The sequence below is a fragment of the Suricata suricatta genome, chromosome 16 (assembly GCF_006229205.1).
Source record: "Suricata suricatta isolate VVHF042 chromosome 16, meerkat_22Aug2017_6uvM2_HiC, whole genome shotgun sequence".
NCBI lineage: Eukaryota > Metazoa > Chordata > Mammalia > Carnivora > Herpestidae > Suricata > Suricata suricatta.
In genome coordinates, this window is record NC_043715.1 from 34158220 (window position 1) to 34182656 (window position 24437).

General features: G+C 41.3%; 1 pseudogene; it reads right to left on the reverse strand.

The window, feature by feature from the left end:
• Positions 1-22224: 22224 nt before the first annotated feature.
• Positions 22225-23219, reverse strand: LOC115279734 (annotated as a pseudogene).
• Between the last annotated feature and the right edge of the window lie 1218 nt (positions 23220-24437).

Consider the following 24437-nt stretch of genomic DNA (forward strand, 5'->3'; position numbering starts at 1 on the left):
CACAGACTGCTACTAAGCCCAGTACAAAAACCTTCATGATAAGGAGCAGAAACCACAGCATCTCCCAGCCACAAGCCATACTTTGAGTAAGTTGTTCCTTTCCTCTCCATTTTTATCTGGAATCTGAGGTCCCATGGAGGTTTATCTGGTTTAATTCCTGAATGATAGGCATTTCTTCTGGGCTTCCATTAGTAATTTGTTAATTTGAAAATATTTATTGAGCAGCCAATATGTGTCTGGTCACTGTGCTGGGTACTGCAACACGATGAACAAAAAGAAATATAGTCCTTGCCTTAAAGGAATAGAGCCAAGGAGTCAAAGAATTTCACGAATCCATTCGGTAAGTACTGTGACTTCTCTGAGAGCACTACCCAGGAGACTTGACCTGTCTGCAAGGTAAGGCAAAGCCTTTCTTGAGGGAGCAATAATTGAGCAGAGATATGAATGAGAGTAAATTATCTAAAATAAGATAAGGGGTGCAGAATGCAGGAAAAACAGCATATACAAAGCCTAGATATGATGACCTTATAAATGGGCAAAGGGAAGACAAAGCAGGAGGTGTGGGTGGAGAGGAATCAGACCAGGAATGACCTTATGGATGTACTAAGGACTTAGGCTCTTATCTTAATATCAATTGGAAAGTTTTCTAAGCAGAGGGTTAACATGATTTAATTTATGTTTTGGAAAGCTTACAACATGGAAATCCCTTTGGGGCCAGGCACAATGTAGACCAATAGGCCAGAAAGATGATGTGGGACAGGGTGATGGTGGTGAGCTGTAAACAAATGGACCAATGTGAGATATTCAAATGATAGAATTGCAGTGATTAATCATAGAGTGGATAGGAGAGAGTGGGAAAAGACATGTCAAGGAAGGTACTTTGGTTTTTTTGTTTGAAGATTGGTGGATGGAGCCGCTATTCATGAAGACGGGACTCTTGGAAAAAAGACTTGGAAACAAAGTAATTCTGAGGGGAATTACTGACTAGGTTTTAACAGGCTGAGTTTGAGAAGCCCTTAACACATCCATATGGATATGGCAGGAAGGCGGTTAGGCATGTAGGTCTGAGATTCACAGGACTTGTTTAAACTCTTCAAACTAGAGTTTGTGAGTCATCAGTCCATGGGAGATGATTGAAGTCATGTGCAAAGGCAAAACTTATAAGAAGAGACTAAAGAATAAGGGCACTTCCTACAATATTTAATGAGCCAAGGGAAATTTGTAAAATGACAGACGTAAGGTACAGAATGATAGAAAATAAATCAGGATAAGGAAGGGAGCATTTTAAGGATAAGTTCACAATGTAGAGGTCATTGGAGCTTTAACCTGAACTTTGCAGTGGAGTGATACCAAGAGCAATAGAAATGGGATCTGTTGTCATCAGTGATTTTCATGGATGTGAATGCCAGAAACCCCATGTTGCAGTCCCTGCCAAACACTAATAACCTTGGTCTTGGTATTTGAGTCCAAGCCAAGCTGTTTGAAAGAAAGCTGGTTTCATCCAACCTATTTCTAGCATTCCAATCCAGCAGAAGAGAAAGAGACAGGAGAATTTGAATTTGCTGATAATCTTTGAACTAAAGGTCAAGACAAGAAAGGGAGTAATTATCTGCAGCTGAAATCAAATCTCTCAACCAAAGATGGTGAATTCCCAGGTGGATGCAATGTGCACACCTAATGAAGAGTCCATCTGCTACAAGATGAATTGTGGCAAAGCTCTGGGAGCATCGCAGCATCCTATGACAAGACCACTTTGTCCCTTCAATCATGTTATAAAGACTTGGGAAAAGCTTCATTTTGCACCTGACATTAAAGCACTGTTAAAGGATCGTGAATATACTCTCAAAGCCAGGCAATTCTGAGGATGGCAGGAGTCATGAACTTATCCTATTACTTTTAGAGGGACAGGAAACATAAAAGAGAGAGAGAGAGAGAGAGAGAGAGAGAGAGCACGAGAGAGAACAAAGCTCTGTTTAAAGAACAGAAAAGCCTAGGAATAAAAAAGGAGAAATTTAAGTGCATGTGGAACCACAGCTTAAAAATAGCACATAGTGTGCCTGGTGTCCTGTGAAGGAGCAAAAACCATAAGAGCATCTTTGCTCAAACATCCGGTTGCAGGGATGCGAGGCTTGAGCCCTCTTTCCGAAATTCTGGGTACTGGCAATTACCACTATAGGGAAGTGGGTGGAGGGTTCTCTGGCAGCCATGCTCTTTTCCTAGTGTGTTCTGAAGCTCCACAGTTCACACCCAATTCACACGACGATTAGGCCTAATAGTGCCTCTCCCCTTTAGATACCTGGTGAGTTGATTACCCATCATGGAGGAAGAACAGATGTCCCATGGTGGTGGTGGTGGGAGGGAGACAAGATTTGTTGCTGCTTCATCATGAAGAATGACACAATGGCTGCCATTTATTATTTACTATTACTGTAGGCCAGAGACTGTGAAAAGTACTTTGTGCAGGTTATGTCTAATCCTCACATGAACCCTGAAAATTAGGCACTGTTCACTTCCATGTTACAGATGAGAAAGCTGAGTCCAGCAAAGATTAAGTGATTTTCCATGTCTGGCTCCAAAGTCAATCCACCTCGGACTTCACCCCAGATTCCTATCTGGTTGTGGATAGAGTGTGTAACATCAGGAAGGCATTAGAAAGTAAACCCAGTGAAGGAGATAGCCATTAGTGCCTGTTAATCCAGCATCCATGGTCCCTTCTGGGATATTGCCTTTCCCCTACTGGGACTGAGATCCAGACACCTGCCTTCCACCATGGAATCTATGGGACTACACTACAGATAGATCCTTCTGCCAGATCTCTCCTCCACTCTCCACGGACAAGGGTTTGGCGTATGACCTAAACTCGGCCAACCAGTGTCTCTTTCCTGGGATAGTGACTCCTGAGCTGTGGAGCAAGGACAGAATCAGTCATATAATTCTTTCATTGCAGCAACAGAACTCAAGAGAGACTGCTAAGCACTTCCTACTTGTTCCAAGCTGATTCCTTAATCACTCTTTATACAATAAATTCTCTACTCCTTGTGACCAGTTTCTGTTTCTTACAGTCGAAGAATCCTAACTGAAAAAACTTAGCATATAAGAGAGTACTAATATTTTATAAAACAAGAAGGATGAAGAATTTGGGACATTTCAAAGAACATATTAAAAGAGCATGGGGCACATGCGTCCATGGTGGGAGGTTAGACCCAGTGCCTGTTATGACTAATAGACTATGGCAGAAGTGATGCTGTGCCAATTCTAGGCATTATCCCTTAACTGGCCTGGAATCTTCCATTATTTGGCTTTTAGAAAACTTACTCATGAGACAAGCCACCATGCTATGAAAATCCAATTCACATGGAGAGGCCTTGTGAAATAATCCAATCAACAGCCCCATTGGAGTTCTGAACTGCCAGCCAAAACCAACTCCCAGCCATGAACTACATCATCTTGGATGTCTAGCCCAGTTAAACCTTCAGATGACCACAGCCCCAGTCTCCATCTGACTGGAACCATGTAAGAGACCCTAAGTGAAAGTTACCTGGTCAACCTGCAGAAGGGTGAGCAATAATGAGTTATTGTTTTAAACTACTAAGTTTTGGGTTGTTTTTTTTATGCAGCAATAGAGAACCAGAACAGAATGTTTAGAATTAGGATTGCTGGATGGAAGGAAAGGTACTCTTATGATTTTGAGAAATACTGTCAAATCTCCTCCCTGAGGACAGTACCAGTTAACATATACAACACGTACCGATGATAATAAAGATGAGATTCTGCATCCAAGCTCCTTATAGCTATAAGAAATCAAGAGCACTCATGTATCACCTACTAGCACTCATTATTTCAAAATTTTTGTCAAGAAAAATGAATGGAAGAAAAGATATTTGAAAAGAAGGGCAGGCTGTTCCAAATTCCTTTTAATACCCTGCAATATATTTTTGGCCTATCACTAAATTTAACTTGGGTCGGGACAGTAAATCATGCTATCATTTGTGAGTAGGGTAACTAAGCAGTGGCTTTTAATTGAATTTTATTTGATATGACAAATGCTTACTAAAACACTCCTCTGTGCAAAGCACTGAGGGGTTGTAGAGATGCCTGCAATGGGAATGGAACAGAGTCTACAGTATCTCACATAAATAAATCAGGCTCCCTTCCTCTTTTCTGTAAAATTACAAGCCCAACATTGACTCTGCACCTTGATTCTAAAGCTGGGTTGTTCCTACATGCGGCTTTCTTTATTTACCAGCTGTTGACTATTTCAGGGGAATTCCTAGAATCCATTCCTGTCTCCATGCCTGTTAGCTTCAAGTCTTACTCCTTTATGAGTGGAAGTTGGGTTTTTCCCCTCCTTCTTTACATTTGAATAGATGGTTCCTATTATAGAGTGAGTGTGTGTGTGTGTGTGTGTGTGTGTGTGTGTGTGTGTGTGTGTGACAAAGGGAGAGAGAGAGAGAGAGAGAGAGAGAGAGAGAGAGAGAGAGAGAGATTGGAGTTTCTCAGAGAGAAGGAGATGAGAGAGAAAGGAGATGTTCAGATTCCTGGATCTCTAAAAGGAAACTGGAAATTGAAATAATTGAGACAGGGAAGAAGATGAAGTCAGTGGGAAGAATGAAGACAAGAGAGCTGGTTTCCGTATCAGAGAGCAGGAAGCTCCTCCGCCCCACTCCAGCGACTGGGATAGTGAAGGAGAAAAGTCTGTCTCACACACAATAATTAAAGAATGTTGCAGGACATGGATTATAACAGACTCTCTCTTTGACCAAATTTTTGGCAGGCTCCTTTGAGCCCACTTTTCCATGAGAATTCCACCTTGTACCCTGTCATATCTTTGGCCTGCTCAGACCTGGCTGAACAAAGAATCCTGCTCTGTCATCCTTGACCTTTGATATCTGATCAAGTCCTTCATCATCCATCTTTGATGCCTGCTTTTAGCAAGAACCCCAGGAAGTAAGTTTAGCAAGAATCCCCATCCCTTGATGTCTCCTCTTACTAATTTTCCACCCACTGACCCCCGCACCCTGCTCCTTGGCTATAAATGCCCACTTGTCCTGGCACCATTTGGAGTTGAGCCCAATGTCTAATCTCTATTGCAATAGGAGTATTGCAAAAGTATTAAAAGCTCTTTCTTACCATTTTAATAAGTGTCAGGGTAGTTTTTTCTTTAACTATACATTAGTAGCTAAGAAGTGGAATGCCCCCTTGGGTACCTGGCAAAGTTTCATTTATCCTTAAATTCCAATGTTACATTGTTTTCCATTTTCCCCTGAGGACCCCATACCTCCCCCAACAGAATGAAAGATTCCTGTGGTTTTAGCATGTGTCACATGGCATTATGGTTGATTTTTTAAAATATGTATATCTCCTCTGCCATGAACCCCTAGAGGGAAGACTGTATCTCTATGTTTTTGCATCCCCAGAGTCCAGCACAGTCCTGGCACAGAGAGGAGCATCACTTCAAGACTGTTAATTGAATTGCTTCACTATAGAGTCAAGTCCTTAAGATTTGCTATTGGCTGAATGTTTGCATTTCCATAAATTGATATATTGAAACCTAATCCCCAGCGTGATGGTATTTGTAGAGACGATTAGGTCATGAGGTGGAGCCTTTATGAATGGGATTAATGCCCTTATAAAAAGAGACACTAGAGAGATGACATTTTTCTCTGCCTTGTGAAGACACAGGAAAAAGAAAGCCATCTTGCAAACCATAAAGAGGGCTCATCAGGAATCATATGGGCCAGCACCTTAATCTTGGACTTCCCAACTTTGAGAACTACATGAATTTCTGTTGTTTAAGCCATTTAGTCTATAGTATTTCTGCTATAGTAGCCTGACCTAAAACAGGCTCAAAGTATTAGGAGACTTTTCTGGGCTGGGGTAGGCATAAGTGGGGTTCAAGGAGGAAAATGCTCAGTTAAGCACAGAGCAGTGAAAGGACACCACTGAAGCAGGGGCAGGAAAAATACATGGGGGACAGTGAAATAGTCATCTTGTGGGGTAAATGGCATAATGTAGCATCTAGGAACAACAACTCACTCAAGATTTGAGCAGTTTACTGTATATAAATTATAACTCAATCAAAAAGAAGACTTATTATAAGTTTATCTCCTGATATGCAAGTTGAAGAAACATGACCGGTTGTCAAGATGGACAACAACAAGGACCTGGAATTCTGGCAAGGTCACAGACCAAAGACATCTTACCTTTCCACACCTCACTTCCCTTGGATCAGCTTTACTCATTCCACCTGCACATGGTCCAACTGACTATCCCCAACTTACCCTCACAGTCCCCTCTCCAAGTCCATAAGGACTTCTAGTCTAGCTCCACATCTAAGTAGAATCTCCATGAGAGTCCCCAGAGCCCCTCCTGGTCCCATCAGGTGTGGTGTGGGAAGAGGGACATCTAGGGCTGCAGGAATCTGCTCCCATAGTGGTGGAAGGGCACTTTTCAGAGGAGGAAGTCTAGGCAAAACAGAAACTCAGATATATCAACTATAGAGCATACTAAGGAGAGCCCTTGGACCAGAATAGAGGGTTTGTGTTGAAAAGAATTGGTGATGAGGTTGGATCACAGAACTTGACCAGTGAAGGGACCAAAGGGTTGTATACAATATCTGTTAGGCAAAGGCAAACCTGTACTGTAGAAATACTTGAATATTGGGCTCCAGGTTCCCTGGGGAGGAGGTGGAGGTGATGTATCCTACAACCCCTTCTAGAAATGCCTTCCCAAGGAAGATGGCCAGAGAGAGCAAGCATATGCAATTCAGGACTTAGTTCTATTAGAAGAAGAGCTATTGTGAGCAGTTTAATGACCTGCCTCCTCTCATTATAGAGGCTGCCCTTCCTCACCTGCCAGAGAAGCAGAGACCTCCACATCTCCTGACTGCAGTGGCAGATGCACATCGAGATTTTGGGCGTCCAGATGGGGCTCTGCCAACTGGCCCTAATTGCCATTTTGAGAAGTGGAACAGAACTGTCACATCTTGAAGGGCCCATGCTGGGAGGTGGGGTGTATGCCCCAGCTACCTCTCTTGGCAAGAGAATAATAAAGCAATGCTCACGGAAAGACATGAAGTTGGTGTAGGGAGTTTCAAAGACTAATCTCAGAGTACCTTTGTACAGGTAACAACTCTTCTGGTTACAATTACTCATCCTCTCCGGAGCTGGCAATTGGCCAAGAGGAGATAAAACAAGAATACGGAAGTGTCTTATGGAACCCACTGAGTTTCAGGGACTCAGTGACTGGATCCCTGTAGGGATCCCATCTTTGTTTTTTTAAGCATGGTTACTTTATTCTTTTTCACCCAACTGAATAGCTAACTCCTCTTTCCTGTCTACAAGGCAGAACAGCAGTCACCAACAGTCTCAAATTCACATGGCCTACTTACAACAGAGCAATCAACTGAAACTGCCATCCTTAGTTTCAGTCTGTGTTTATTGGGGAGGACCTGACTGGCCAGCTAGCACTGGCCACCGTAGATCAACCACCAGTTGTAGCCTTCAGTGTGTGACCATGTTATATGAACATGATTTCTCTCACTGAAGAAAAAACAAAACCTGGGGGTGTGAAGCAGACAGTTATCAGAGAAAGGGCAATTATATGACAAACTAGGAGACACCCTAAGTTTGTTCTCTATTCCCTCCCTGTGTAGGGACCTACTACACAAAATCCTATTCTTTAATGTTACCTGATGACTTTTCTGTGTTTCCCAAGCTTCAGTCACTCATGAACCATCATGACAATTCTTGCCATCTCTAGTACCACCTCTCCTGCTATCTACATACTTATTTACTTATTAAAGTTTATTTATTTTTGAAAGAGAGTGAGAGAAAGAAAGTGTGGGTGCACATACATGTGTGTAAGTGTGGAAGGGGTAGAGAGAGAGGGAGAGAGAGAATTCCAAGCAGGTTCCACACTATCAGCACAGAGCCTGATGTGGGGCTCAAACTCACACCATGAGATCATGACCAGAGCTAAAGTTGGATTTTTAAAAATAAACTCCCTTGTTTTCTTTACTTAAGTAAATTTTGGTTTTGGCCTAAACAATAATAATCATAAAACTGGATTTGATGTGTTTTTAAAATATTTTTTCTCACACATATTATAATAAGCGTATACCATTAAAATAAAAAAGGTTTGTCCATAAAATTCTTGAAATGATTTCACATACCCCTGGTGATAAGAGAACCACACTCCGGGACTCTTTCCCTAGAACGTTCTAGAAAAGAGACTAGCAAAGGATGGTGGTTCTTGGAGCCAGCCAGGCCTGAATTCAATTCCCTTTCTAGGTTATTCAATCTTTGGCAAGTCACAAAAGCTCTGTAAGACTCAGGTTTTGCATTTAAATTTTTTCAACTGATTTATAATTGACATATGACATTGTATAAGTTTAAGGTGTACAATGTGTTGATTTGTTAGCTACCACCTCTATCACATTATGTGGTTATCATATATGTGATGAAAAAATTTAAGTTCTAGGCTCTTAGCAAATTTGAAGCATAACAGATAGATGGATCAATGGATAAAAAAGATGTTGTAGGGGAGGCCTGGGTGGCTCAATCAGTTGGGTACCTGACTCTTGGTTTTAGCTCAGGTCATCATAGAACCCCTGAGCTGGGTTCTGCACTGACAGTGTGGAGCCTGCTTGGGATTCTCTCTCTCCCTCTCTCCCTCCGCCCCCCCTCTCTCCCTGTCTCTGTCCCTCCTTTACATGTGCTCTCTCTCTCTCAAAAATAAATAAAACTGTGGTATTTTTTTAAATTGTGGTATACATAGACAATGGAATATTATTCAGCCATGAATAATCTTGCCATTTATGACAACATGAATGGACCTTGAGGGCTGTATTCTAAGTGAGATATGTCACATAGAGAAAGACAAGTGCTTTCACTTATACGTAGAACTTAAAAGAGCTAAATTCATAGAATCAGAGAGAAGAATGGTGGTTGCCAGGGGCTGAGATTAGGGATTGGAGAGGGGATGATATTTGAGGGTACAAACTTGCAAACAGAAGATGCACAAGTTCTGGAGATCTAATGCATGTTCTGGAATCTCTATGCCAGAGAAACTCAACATAGTGAGTATAGATTTTTGCATTTGTAAAATGGGGATAAAAAATATCCACCTCAACCAGGTGCTAGAAGGCTTAATGGGGGTGGGGGTGTGTGTGGGGGGGTGAAGGTTAGGAAGTGCTCTGGCACTGTACGCATGCTGCAGGAGTTCAAACCCACTGATGCTTTCAGGGCTAAGCACGGCTCTGAAAGACCTCCATACCCGGTTCTTCTTGGCACCATCTTGTACTTACACACCTCACAAATCAGCTCTCATCCCTCAAGGTGAACCAGGATCCTGGATGAAATCCCCAAAAGAGAACACAGTAATGGTGGCCCAGTGTAGTGGTTAAAGTGCTGGAAGTTTGCAGAGCCAGATTTCAATACCAGTTCTGCCATTTATTAGCTGGGTGACCTTGGAACAGTGGCTTAACTTCTCTGCACTCCTGTTTCTTTGTCTATAAAAATGATTATAACAATATCTACTCCAAAAAGGTTTTTTGTGAGGATCAAAGGAAAGAGAGTGGGTCTTTCATCTCCCTTTATTCTGTATAACCACAGCAGTCACCTGCCATTAGCCACCGTTGACTGTGACATTCCTATACATGCCTTGACAAGAGCTGCTATTTCAGTGATGTGACAAGCTGAGCTGTCTGCTGGAGAGGGACTCCGTGGGAAAACAGGCCTGACCATCAGCTTCATGAGTTCTGACAGTAATGTCTCTAGCAATGAAAACAGTCATCATTTTCCACAGCAAAAAAAGAGAGAGAAAAAAAGCATCTCCGAAACCTCTGTAAATGAGAAATAATTCATGCATGAAGAAAGTCATTCCAGGGAGATATTATTAAAATTCTACTCTTTCTTGCTATTAGAAGAACAAAATAGGCAGAAAGAACTAGGGGAGATGGGGGGGGGGGATTCTTCTCCCACATTGGCAACTTCAAAATAAATATAAAACAGCTTCTCTTTCCATTGTGAACTGATGACTCTTCTCATTTGGGACCAGAGAGAAAGGGAAAGGAATGGGAAGCTTCTTATGTACTCATGAGGACCCTTTTAAACATGTTATTTTTTATAAAGCCACAGTGGTGGGGGGATTCTTTTTCTGTTCAGATGCAAAACTGACCCACAAGGGTTTACCTGGGTGGGTGTGGCAGTGGGGCTATGTGGGGAGCCAGAAGAACGGAGATCAGCTGCCTGCAGGCAAGGAAGTGTCACTCCCTGTGGGGAGCCAGAAGAAAAAAGATCAGTCGCCTGTAGGCTGGGCAGCATTATCTCTTCCAATTCAGGGCTGAAGACAGCTAGTCTGAGCTTTCTTACCAGCCCCTCAGGCGCTGTGCTAAAATCGCAGTTTCAGTTTCCCCTTTACCCTAGCCTTTTCCTAAAAATCACTTGACCTTGTTTCCTAGCAACTGACTTAGGTCAGCTGCCTTGCTTCCTGCCTTGAACCCTTTATAAGATGTTTGTGTTCTCTCAATAAATGAGGCTTGATCAGAGACTTTGTCTTGCCTCCATTCTCTGTGCCCCCTGCCCCCCAATTCTCACTCCCTCCCTCAGGACCTGCGTTGACTGACCTGCGGGCCGGGTCAGGGCTAGAAAATGTAACAGGAAGAGGCCACAGCTCTGGGGGGCTTTAAAGAATTTGGGATTGGGACCCCACATTTAGGCCAGGACGGCAAACGTGAATGCCAGCAGGGCTAGGCAGGTAATTTAGATAAATGAGTGAAGGACGTAACCAACTGGAATGTGCGTTCTCCATCTGAAAGGGGACAGCTGTTGGTCAGCTCAGCCAACCCCTTATGCTAGAAAATGGGCCCGGAATTGCCAGATACTCCAATATTTCCAGAAAAGCCAACAATCTGGATCTTTGTTTTCAATTTCTTTTTAGTTCACAATTCAAGTATTTTGCTTTAAAATACTAAATTGGCCCAAAACAAAAGCCTACACGCCACACATTTATGGGTCACATTTGCTGTAGGGGGAAATAGGTTAGGACCTCTGATTTATATACTTTTCCTGGGCCTACCCTCTCGATCTCTGGGGTGCTTCTAGACTGTCTTGTGAGTGAAGAGTCATGGGCTGTCTTTTGAGAAGCCCTGCTTTGTGATCAGCACGCACAGCTCTGAAGATGCCTGCCCCGTGTCATTAACAGGAACTTGTACATCCACACCTGCCTACCAATCTTCTCCAGAGCATTTGTTCTTCAACTACTCCATTTTTTTAGAAGGAATATTTTTCAATCTCAGATGTTTTTCAGCCAGGATAGTCTCTTTGACACCAGCATAATCTACTGTGACATCGCCTGCTTGCTTGACAAACGACAAGACAGGGACTTGACTATCGGGATGGATTCCCAGCCATAGGCCAGGCGTATTGCTACCTGCACAGCCTCTGGGGACCCTAGAGGAGGCTGGTTACCCCTCCCACCCCTCCCAGGTTGCCTGATACACGGCTCTGCCAAGATGAAACCTCTTTGCTTTTTGTCATAAATATAAGAGCTATATTTTTCTGTTTTAGTCATTTAAACATGCAGTCTTGAGATGGCTGCAGCCTCCCCAGAGGATGATATGTTTTGACATCCATATCTGGGGCTGACATTAAAAAGGCTCCTGGAGGAATAGCCCTGATATTATAGCCCCTCTGAATGGAAGGTACATGGCATGCAAACTGCTTCCTGGTTCAGCTTTTAGTAAAGACTATTCCACTGAGTGTGAGACCCAGGCATCACACAGAATATAAGCTATTTGAGGGCCCCAGGCGCCTCTACAACTGTAACAGTAAAGGAGAGTAAGATTGCTTATTCTTGGGGTCCTTACAGGTGTTAACTGAGAAAATCTATGTAATACGTATGGTTTTACAAAAGCAGATCAAACGTCAGCTCCGTTCAGTTTCTTATTTAGGAAATTATATCCCTAAATGGTTAGACAAATGGGGAGGGAATAGTTAACATTGATTATATTTTAAATATTTTAAACGTTTAAATTTAAATACTTCAAGCTTTATTATTAGATTTTACATAAGTATCTTTTCATAAAATCAGAATATCTCGGACGTGTCTACACCCTTATTCATTAGGAAGTTATCATGGTGTTATTTCAGTTGTTCTCACATAGTAAACAGCTAAGCATACACTCTTGGGTGTGTCACTCACCTTCTCCAAGTTTCAGTTTGCTGATCTGTGAAATGGGATCACTTAATGCTCTAATGCACAGGATTGATAAACTATGTGAAGGCACCTTACAGAATATGAAAAGCAGTATATGCAGTCAGGGTACCAGAATGTGATCCCCTCAGTCCATCAGAGAGCCCCCCCCCCCCCCCCCCCCCCCCCCCCCCCCCCCCCCCCCCCCCCCCCCCCCCCCCCCCCCCCCCCCCCCCCCCCCCCCCCCCCCCCCCCCCCCCCCCGCACCGCCCGCCACTACCCTGTCCTCCTCCACTGCTGGTGTGATTCCAGCCCTGCTCCTCATCAGCTAAGGTTGACTCCTTCCTGCTAACAAAGCAGATGGTGGGGCACAGGGTGTGAGCCCTGCCCCTCAGGGCTACGACAGGCCTGGCAGGAGCACTCAAGTGCCCTACCATTCCCTAACCCCGCTTGCTCCTCTCTTGTCTGTCACATCCCCATCCAGTCTCTCAGTAAACCCTCTCAGCTCCCCCGTCCAAATGGGTCCCATCAAGTCCTCACTCCAACTACTGAGAAGGCTATCTTTCACAACAATCTCCTCACTGGTCCCATCTTCCACCTTTGCCCCTATGGTCTGCTTCCCACACAACAGTAAGACACATTTTAAAACGATTTAGTGGCATAAAGCAACCATTTTCCTTTTTATTTATTTAATTTTTAAAGTTTATTTATTTTGGGAGAGAGAGAGAGAGACAGCATGAGTGGGGGAGGGGCAGAGAAAGAGGGAGAGAATCTCAAGCAGACTGTGTGCTGACAGAGGCTTGAACCCATGAAACCATGAGATCATAACCTGAGCTGAAACTAAGAGTCAGATGCTTAACCAACTGAGACACCCAGGCGTCCCTGACACCTCTTTTACAATATAAGTCAGACCAGGGCCTCCTCTGTGTTCTACCAGCAATCTTTCAGTCCTTGAGAACAAAACAGCTCCTACTTAGACCTCGCGGGTTTGCCTGAGCTGACCTCTGGCTCCCTCTCTACTGCTCTGACACCAGCTGCATAGACCACCCAGCACCTTACATTTCACCTTCACACCAGCTGCACAAGGAGTGGACTCTGACATCATTTTACAGAGGAGGAAACTGGCTCAGAAAAGCAAAGTCATGGGGCACCTGGATGGCTCAATCAGTTGAGTATCAGACTCTTGATTTCGGTGCAGGTCATGATCCATAGTCTTGAGATAAAGCCCTTCATTGGGCTCCACACTGAGCTTGGAACCTGCTTAAGATTCTGTCTTTCCTTCCCTCTGCCCCTCCCCAGCTATGTGTGCTCTTTCTCTCTCTCTTTCTCTCTCTCTCTCTCACAAAGAAAAAAATAAAAAAAGTCACTTGTCTAAGGTTACGCAATGAAGAAATGGTGGTCAGAATTTAAATTCAAACATCCCTTTATGCTGATCTTACTTATTTTTACCCTATTGTATGTGTTTCATAAATTGCTTCAAATCCATTTTGGAATAAGCAGGGAAAGAAAGAAGGAAAGAAGGAAGGAAGGAACAATTTGAGGTCTAGGACCAGTCATGTACCTAGAGCAAAATCCTTTTGAGGCTACAAAACCTATTAACTTGAAAAAAAAATCATTCCAAGTATTGTAACAGGGTTTTCCTCTGCTTTAGGAATTTTTGTAGACATACAGAAAGAGGACATATTTCAACCAGCAGAGAAGTCCTGACTAACCAGGCTAGCATTTGAGTTAACGGCACAGAAAATGTAGTTGAGCCATCAGAAAATTGTTTTAATGTCTGGAGTTTCTGCTATTGTGCTGCCGTTAACATGATGCTAATGAAATGTAATAAAATGTGGCTTGAAAAGGAAGCCCATCTGCTCTGAAACTTCAATTAATATGATTAAGATACAGCTTTTACACAATAAACTCGCATCTGATGCACATTCTGTGCTTTATGGATTATTACAGCAGCACTATTGCAGTCATATAAAGTTAAGTTGGGCCCAATTAACATTTGCAGCCAGCTCTACAGCCCAGGGCCTTGCAGCAGGTGGAGGGATGGGGCGTGGCAGTGCCTTAGACTTGACCACTTCCCTGAATGGTACACAACCTCTGCTCTCAGTTCCTCTGGACAGAGCAGCACCTGCTCTTCTCTGTCTCCTGCTACTCTCCCTTCCATAGTATCCGACAACATGGATTGGGTAGGAAAAGTGGCCATGACAACAGGCTTGTCCTAGGACTAAGAGAGAAGTGACTACCCTGTTCTGACTACCAAGGACTGGAAGTTGCTTGGTAGGGACTTCCACCTTTGCTTTCTTCTCTCAATATTCGACCATAAAATTCAACAAGTTTTTCTGAGCATCTACTATGTGTAAGTCACAGCAGGGGGAAAGAAGAGACACAAGAAAAAAAGGGCAGCCTTGATCCTCAGAACATATGGAGAGACTTCTGGAGTAAAAAATGGGCCACTGTGTGCAAAGACATGGGTGGATCTAAAGTATAATGCTAAGGGAAATAAGTCAGTTAAAGAAAGACAAATACCACATGACTTCACCCATATATGGACTTTAAGAAACCAACCAACCAACCAAACAAAAAGAGACAAACAAAAAACCAGACTTTAAAAAAACTTCTGTTATGTCTTTATTTTATTTTGAGAGAGAGAGAGAGAGAGAGAGCGAGCAAAGGAGGGGCAGAGAGAGAGGGAGACACAGAATCTGAAGCAGGCTCCAGGCTCTGAGCTGTCAGCACAGACCCTGATAAGGGTGCTTGAACTCATGAACTGAGATCATGACTTGAGCTGAAGTTGGCCACTTAACCGACTGAGCCACCCAGGCGCCCCAAAACCACTCTTAATTATGGAGAACAAACTGATGGTTACCAGGAGAGAGGTGGGGTGGCTTAAACAGGTGATGGGGATTAAAGAGAGGACTTCTTGTGATGAGCACCGGGTGTTGTATAGAAGTGTTGAATCACTATATTGTACACCTGAAACTAATATTACACTGTATGTTAACTAAAATTAAATTTTAAAATTTTCTGAGGAAATAAAGGTTCTGCATGGAGAAGAAAATTCCTCAGAGAGAGAATAGCACATCCATAAAACAAGTATGTCATTAATAAACAAATTAATAAAAAGAATATTCAGAGGAGGGAAACCACTTGAGGGTGGAGGGATCAAAAGGTACAAACTTACAGTTATAAAACAAATAAGTCATAAAGATGTAATGTACAGCATGGTGACTATAGTTAATAGTTTATTGCATATTTGAAAGTTGCTAAGAGAATAAATCTTAGAAGTTCTCATCACACACAAATAAATTCCCTAACTATGTATGGTGATAGACGTTAACTATCAGTGTATACAATATTGAATCATTATGTTATATCTCTGAAACTAATATAATGCTTTATATCAATTACACCTCAATTTAAAAAATCGGAAAAAAATGGGCCACTGTGAAAAATTTTATATGGGTCCTATGCTCACCTCCCTTCCTCCAAATTCCAGCAGACTTCAGATAGAGGAAGTGGAGAGAGGCCGTTGGGGCAGGACTGACCCCACCCTGTTCCTCTCTTTCCCAGGAATGGTCAATGAGGGCAGTCTATGCCACAGTGATTGGCTCAACAGTCTGCACTGGATCCAATCAGACTTGTAAGAATCAGGCCTGGGACTTTCTTTGGGGATTATAGGAGAAGTGTGCTCCTTTACTGTCACTGCTAAGCTGGAGAAAGTGGGCCCAGAGCTGCTGGGGGCTCTGTTTGCCATCAAGGGGCGTTGAGGGGCAAGAAGACAACAGAGGAGGGCAAAGCCAAGCTATGGGGAAAGGCGGTCTTGATGACACAACTTAAGCCTCTACCTCCAGCTGTAACTAATGGCAGCCGATCTCCTGTCCTGCCTAGTTGCCAGGCATGTAAATTCATCTTTTAAAAGGTAGTTGTTGTTTTTCTTTAAGATTTTTGAAATGTTTATTAGTTTTGAGAGAGAGCAAGTCAGGAAGGGGCAGAGAGGGAGGGAGACAGAAAATCTTAAGCAGGCTCCACACTGTCAGCCCAGAACCCGGTGTGGGGCTCAAACTCACGAACTATGAGATTATGATGTGAGCTAAAATCAAGAGTTGGATACGTAACTGACTGAGCCACCCAGTGCGCCTCAAAAGGTAGTTTTAAGTTGCCTGTTGCAGCTGACGGAGTTCTAACCAGTACAAAGGCAAATACCAAAAAAGTACTAGAATTTCTAGGACTCCCTAGTCCTTAGCCCTTCCTGGGCTGAGTTTTGCTCCAGGAGATATTTAAAGGTAGGAGAATGAGGAAAGCACAATTCAGCCTATCACAGGTGTTACTCTCCAAGTTAGTAGAGGTGGTGGAGCCTGTGGGACCTTACCCTGAGGGCTAGATCCTGGATTCATGGTCCCTACAACTTCCTTTAATTTTACTTCCAAGCATACATTGATAGGCCTCAAAGCTGAGTTGGACATAAAATGAGGAAGGAGGGGAGGGGATTAACATTTTTAATACTAGATAGACCTGGAAACAAAACCCAGTTCTGCATCTTATAACAGGGTGTCCTTAAAAAGTTACCTACTTTCCACCTTGGCAAAATGGTAGTGCCTTCATGGGATTGTTGTGACGATCCTATGAGCTAAGATTGTATATTGCTTCTCTCAGGGCTTAATAATGCTAAGCTTTTTGTAAACTTAGCTTTTATATTCCAAGCACCAAGCTAGGAGTGTTGGCACACTTCCTCATTTAATCATCACAAAATCTCTGTTAGGTAGATACTATTTTTCTTGTTTTTCAGGCAGAGGCTGTGCCAGTCGGATAGTTAGCTGCAAAAAAGAGAGAGAGAGAGAGAGAGAGAGAGAGAGAGAGAGAGAGAGAGAGAGAGAGAAATTGCCTTTCTTAGACAAAAAGGGAATTTAATGAAAAGATACTGGGGATTCAAAGAATAATGGAAGTCACAGGACCAGGCTTCGGGGTGATTGAGAACCAAAGTCATGCAGCAGGACCAGTCTGGCCCACACTCCTAACACCTCCAGATGGTCCCTCCAGTTTTTACCAATCAGCAAGGTCATAGAAAGGAGCAGCTCACTGACTGAGCTTGTCCCCTGGCTAGGATGAGAGGTAGAAGAAAGGTGGAGAAAGGACTGGCCATCTTTGTTTCCATGGCAGGAGGTGGGCAGAGGAACTACCCTTCATCAAAACTACACAGTGGGATATTTGCCAAATAAGGCTGTGGACAGGTTCAATAGTGTTTGCTTCAGGATGGCCTACAATTCTAGGGGATCACTGGAGAAGATGTTTTGGGACTATTAGTGGTTTGGTCAAGTACTCTCTCTCTCTCTTTCTCTGTTTCTCCCTCCCTCTCCCCCCCTTCCCATTACACACACACACACACACACACACACACACACACACACACACACACACTTTTAGTAGAGTATGAGGATTGCACCCATGTCTTTTGATGCATGGTCCTCTCTTTCTACTCTTCTAGAACAGAGTCCTGCAAGTGTGAGGGGAGATATGGTGGGCAGAGGCACTAAAAGGGACGTGGATATTGACTATGGTACTTAGATAATTCTCACGACTGTAGAGGGAGAACCAAGGTTGGTTGTACTGCACTAGCAGAGAGGAGATAGGGAAGCTGTGTGAGACGGGCTGGGAGGGGATGATGTCTCCTCCAGAGAGAGGAGGAAAAAGGAGGAAATGCTGGGTGTGAAATAGGCAAGGAATGAGAAGCAGAGCACTCTTGGGGTTTCAGGTTTGGACAGTAAAACACCATCACGTGCTCCACAGGACAGGCTAGAACGGCAGGACAGGCTGCCCTTGGGATGCTGAGTCAGCAGGCCTGGCCCGGCAGCTCCTGAACAAAGGAGCTCATAAATCACAGCTGACAAGGCAGGAGCTCTCCCTGCGCACACCTTCTGTTTCAGGGACAGATAGCCACTGGGGCATGCTTGTGGATTTTTTGTAGTTAGGGAACTGCATGGGCATCCTGGAGTGGTTGTTAGTCTAGAGAGCTAAAATAAACAAGGAGATTGTTTCTGCACTCACCCACCGTGGACCACAGAAGTGTTTCCCAAGCTAGAGCTATTGTAATATAAATTGTACTAGTATTTAATAATGTTGTCATCTTACTTAGACTCTTTTTTAAAATCCAAATAAATATATTTTTAATAGAACTTTTAGATTTTCAGTTTCTGGTCTAGCAGGTAGAAAGCTTGAAAGCTGTTACTATGCTCCAATAACAAGTAAAAAGCTAAACAGACTGAAAAAGCAATAACTTCTTAGATCTGTCAGAAAAGTGAGGCCACATGACACACTGAAATCCCTAAAGTTAGAGAGGTAGACGGTGGATACAGAAAATCATAGCTTACAGAGCAGAAACTTCCCTGGGAACCTGTACCCAGTTAGGAAAACCTAACTATAACTGACATATTGCCGGGGGCTCAGTATGAAACATTCTTAGACTCCAGGAGACCCAGTCATGGGGGTCTCCATATTTTTGTGAGTTTACCTGTAAGAGGTCAACCAAATTCTCATAGTAAATATTGGAGGAAAATATCCTCATGCTTCCAGCAGAGGCAGGAGAAAAAGAACCATTTTGAAATATGCCAGAATACTCTGTTCTTTTTTAACAAGGTCTACACTAAAATCAAAAACGAAAGCAAAAGCAAAGACAAACAAACAAGAAACCATTTTAACAAAGCCTAAACTAGTGGGGTTTTATCAGAGCACAATCAACCTGGGGGAAAAGAAATACTCAACTCCAGCCCACCCTAGCCCTCTTGTCCCACCTAAGGGAGAAGAATGGGACTGAGAAGCATTTGTAAAGTTTCAAGTTCAAAGGCACAAGCTCACAAAAGATTGAAACCAAATCAGAAGAGTACAGAACACGTACTTTCTCTCCCCCCATAATATTAAAGACCTATTTACAACTGCTCCTTTACAATGGACAAAGATTGTCAGAGTGAACCAAAAAACAATACCTAATTATATGTTTTCTGTAAGAAACTCACTTCAAATATAAAGACACATACAATGAAAAGTAAATGGAGAAAGATATACCATGCCAACACTAATCAAAAGAAGGTTAAATATCAATATTAATCTCAGATACAGCAGACCTCACAATAAAGAAAGTTGTCAGGCATAAAGAGGGGCATTGCACAATAATAAAGGAGTCATTCTCCAAGATGACATAACAATCATTAATGTGTATGCATCTAACAACAGAGCATCAAAATGCATGAGGCAAGGGACCCTTGGGAGGCTCAGTCAGTTAAGTCTCTGACTTCGGCTCAGGTCAGATCTCACGGTCGTGGGTTCAAGCCCCGCGTCGGGCTCTGTGCTGACAGCTAGCTCAGAGCCTGGAGCCTGCTTCGGATTCTGGTCTCCCTCTCTCCCTGCACCTCCCCATTCATGCTCTGTCTCTCTCTGTATCAAAAATAAATTTAAAAAATGCATGAGGCAAAACCTGATAAAACTGATAAAACAAGATGAATCCATTATTAAAGGTGACTTTAACATCCCTCTATCAGAAATGGATAGATCCAGCAAGTAGAAAATCAGTAAAGGCATAGTAGGACTCAACAACACCATGAATCAACCAGGTATAATTGACATCTACAGACAAGTTCGTTCTACAAGAGCAAAATACATATTCTTCTCCAATTCAGATGGAACATTTACCAAACTAACTACACCGCATTCTGGGCATCAAGAAGAGCTTAACAAATTTAAAAGAATATAAATCATACCATGATGTCTGCTCTCAGACCTCAACAGAATTAAACTAGAAACCAATAACAAAGAGATATCTGGAAAAACAAAAAGTTTTGTTTTGGAGGTTAAGTAATGCATGTCTAAATAACATATATGTGAAGAAGATATAAAAAATTAAATATACTATGAACTACACGTAAATGAAAATACAACTTATTAAAATTTGTGGGATGCAACAAAAGCAGGACCTGGAGGGAAATTATAGCATTGAATGCATAAAAAGAAAAGAAGAAAGATAAAAAAGCAATAATCTAAGTTTCCTTCTTAGGAAATTAATAAAAGGAGAGAAAATTAAGTGTTCTTAATTAAAAAGAATAAAAGAAATAATAAAAATTAGAACAGAAATCAATGAAATTGAAAACAAGAAGTCAATAGAGAAAATCAACAAAACTAAAGCTGATTCTTTGGAAATATTAATAAAATCAATACGATTTACTGTAAGCTAACTAAAAATAAGAAAGAGAAGTTACAAATTATGTATATCAGAAATGAAAGAGGAGACATCACTACAGATCCCATGGATATAAAGGATATTATGAACAATTCTAAGCCCACACATTTGATACCCTAGATGAAGTCTTCCTTGAAAAACACAATCTTCCAAAACTCATATGAGAATAAATAGACAATCTGAATAGGCCTATATCTATTAAAGAATTGGAAACAATAATTATTAACGTTCCAACGCAGAAAAAAACCACGCCCAGAAGAGTTCATTGGTGAATTCTACCAAACCTTTAAGGAAGAAATTATGCCAGTTCTCTGCAATCTCTTCCAGAAGATAGAAACAGAGGAAGTACTTCCTAATTTATTTGGTAATACCAAAACCAGACAAAGACACTACAAAAAAGAAAACTAGATATCAATAACTCTCATGAACATAGATGCAAAAATCCTAGACAAAATATTAGCAACTGGATTCAACAATGTTAGAAAAAACTATTTACTACAACCAAGTGGAATTTATCCTAGGTATGCAAGGCTGGTTCAACTTTGGAAATCAATTAATGTAACCCATCACATCAAGAGCCTAAAGAAGAAATAGCACATAATATAATGTGCTATTATGTAAAAAAAAAAAAAAGGATGTGACAAAATCTAGTACCTATTCATGATTTTAAAACTCTCAGTAAATTAGGAATAGAGAGAAACTTCCTAAACTGGATAAAGATCATCTACAAAACCTACAGCTAACATTATATTTAATGATGAGAAAGAAGCTTTCCCACTAAAATCAGTAGTAGCAAGGCAAGGATGTCCCATTTTGCCACTTGTTTTCAACATCATATTGGAAGCCCTAGCTAATGCAGTAAGACAAGAAAAAGAGATAAAAACTATGCTGATTATGAAGAAAGAAATAAAATTCTTTGCTTGCAGAAGATATGATCATCTATGTAGAAAATCCAAACTAATTGACAAAAAAAATATATTCTCCCAGAACTAACAAGTGATTATAGCAAGGTTACAAACTACAAAGTTAATATTGAAACAAATATTCAAATATTGAAAAATATTGGAAGTCAATTACTTTCCTATGTACTATTAATGAACAAGAGAAATCTACACATTACCATTCATATTAACACTCCCTCAAACAACTTATTTATTTATTATTTATTATTTATTTATTTATTTTAGAAAAAAGAAAGCCTATTTTTATTTTATCATCAATTGCCATTCTTTAAACATGGACATGCATATGTAATATTCTACATATACATCACAGTTTTTAACCTTAGTTAGTAAAGGTTAAACACACAACATACATCCTTACAAAAAAGTCAAAATGCAAACTTAAAACCTTACACAAAAGTCTTACTAATTTTAACAGAGTACAAATGGGACACCATTTGTACAACACAGTTAATTTTAACATTTTCATTTTGGCTGCACGTGAAAAAAGCAGCAGTAGAAAATAAAGTCATTGAGAGTTTTTTAATAGCACAATAAGCAGTTTTGCCATGCAGGAGAAGCAATATTAAATATTAGTTTTCCAAAAAAATCCACATTTAAAATTATTTAGTTCAAGTCACAGTATTTTTCTCAGTAGAGAGCCCAATGCGATACATAATTAGCTGCCTTAAATGGCCTATTTGAAGGGACAATGCCCCTTCAGAGTATGACGCTACTGATTTTGGCACAAAAGAGAAGCCTTGAGAATGAGAACAGGATTTAAAAAGAGGGAAGAGGAACAGAAGAAAGAAATAAAAAGCAGGAGTACATGAGAGAGTAACTGCAGTCACTAAAACCTGTGCATTCTCAGCGACTGTATAATATGGTCTTCTGTCCACAGTAGGCACCTGCCCCAGAACTGCTATTGCAGCATCGATCGATTTGCTTGAAGGTAGTCTCATCACTCAAATGTTTTGTTGTGTACCTGAGAGCATTTAGAAGACCTTCTACACTACCGGGAAGTTGGTCTTCAAGAACTTTGATACAATCTTTCACATCAGTTTTTGAAGTTTTGGCAAATGCTCCCACTGGATGTGTGCGGTCAGACACTCACCATTACTTTCAACCAGAATGACACCGTCTCTTCATTTGTAAATCTGCTTCTGTATTCCAGTGTTTCGAGCATGAGTCTACATATACTAGCCATGGTGCTTAGACAATTTGTGGTATTTTCTATTGGTAAATTTTTTGTTGTGGCATCACTTAAGGTTTTCAGCATCGGGGTTGCCTCGGCATAAAACAAAGACATTTGATTTGCCAATTCATTACTTACTTCGTTTTCTCCTTCTGCTGAAATGTTTTGAATCTACATAAGACTCAGTGTTTGTCTATAATAGCTGAAATCATTCTGTACGGCAGGATTTGTCATCTTGAGTTTGTCAAACTGTAGTGCAAAGTGGAAACTCTCACAAACTGGCAAGGGCCTGCTGTCGCTATAGATGCTGCATGAGGCAGTACGGGGTACTTGTCAAGGCTCCCGGAAGACCTCTTAGTGCTGCTTCTAACCTCTGAAAAAATTCATAAAATTTCTTTAATTTGCCTACCAGTGGAACAACCGCACCCCAAGCCTTCTCTCGTAACTTATTTGCTGGATGCTGGATTGCCTCTTGTATTCCATGGCCTGCTCTTCTATATGATTGCAAATCTTCCAAGATACATTCTGCATCTTTTAATACTACATTCACCTCATTATACATTTCCTTCTCAGACTCTGTATGGGCATTTTCAAAATCAAGGAAAAAATTTGGCTCCTGCTCGAGGTCTGTGCATGTCAAAACTTTAAGAAGATTCCCCATGTTAGGTTACCTCTACTATTGAAAGAAAGCTTCAGCAAGCTCTAGTGATTCTGTTCTTGTCCTTCTATCAACTTGGTAACCGTGAACGAATTGCTCAAACTCCAGGTCTCAGTCACTGGCCCTTGCATTAAAGGAAGATGCTCACCCGTGCCACCTTCCTTGGCCCACCCCCCCTTAAATGACATACTTAAAGATAAATCTAACAAAATATGTACAGTATCTATATTTAAAAACTACAAACTCTGATAGAGGAAATCAAAGAACTAAATAAATTGAGAGATATTCCATGTTCATGGATAAAAAGATATTGCCAAAGTGTCACTTCTTCCAAACTTGATCTATAGAGTCAATGCAATCCCATGGAGAAACCACACCAGGTTTTTGGATATCAACAAATTGATTCTTTCTATATAAAAAGACAAAAACAAAATCACAGCAAAATAGCCAACCCAATATTGAAGGAGAAGAAAAAGTCAGAAAACTGATACTACGTGACTTCAAGACTTACTATGAGGCTACATAATCAAGACAGTGTGGTCTTAGTGAAAAAGTAGATAAATAGATCAATGGAACAGAATAGAGAGTCCATAAACAGACCCATATAAAAATAGTTAACTAATACTTGACAAAGGTATAAAGGCATTGGAGGAAAGATGGTCTTTTCAACAAATGGTGCTGGAACAACTGGACCTTCACACACAAAGAAGTGAATCTAACGCAGACCTTACATCCTTCACAAAAATTAACTCAAAATGGATAATAGACTTAAATGCAATATTCAAAACTATAACACTTCTAGAGGATAATATAGTTTTCTCCAAATCTAGATGACCTTGCTTTGGCAATGACTTTTTAGATACAACACCAATGCACACCTGTGACAGAAACAAATAATAAGCTGGATTTCATTATAATTAAAAACTTCTGCTTTGCAAAAGACAACATGAGGGAGAAGGAGAAGATAAGTCACAGACTGGGAGAAAATATTTGCAAAAGGAAGACAAAGACCGCTAATCAACATATAAAGAATTCTTCAAAACTCAATGACAAGAAAATGAACAACTCAATTAAATAGTGGGAAACAGACTCAAAGAAATACTTCACCAAAGAAAATACACAGATGCAGATAAGCATATGAAAAGCTGCCCCACATCATATGTCATCAGGGAAATGCAAATTAAAACAAGGAAATTCCACTATACATGTACCAGAATAGCCAAATCT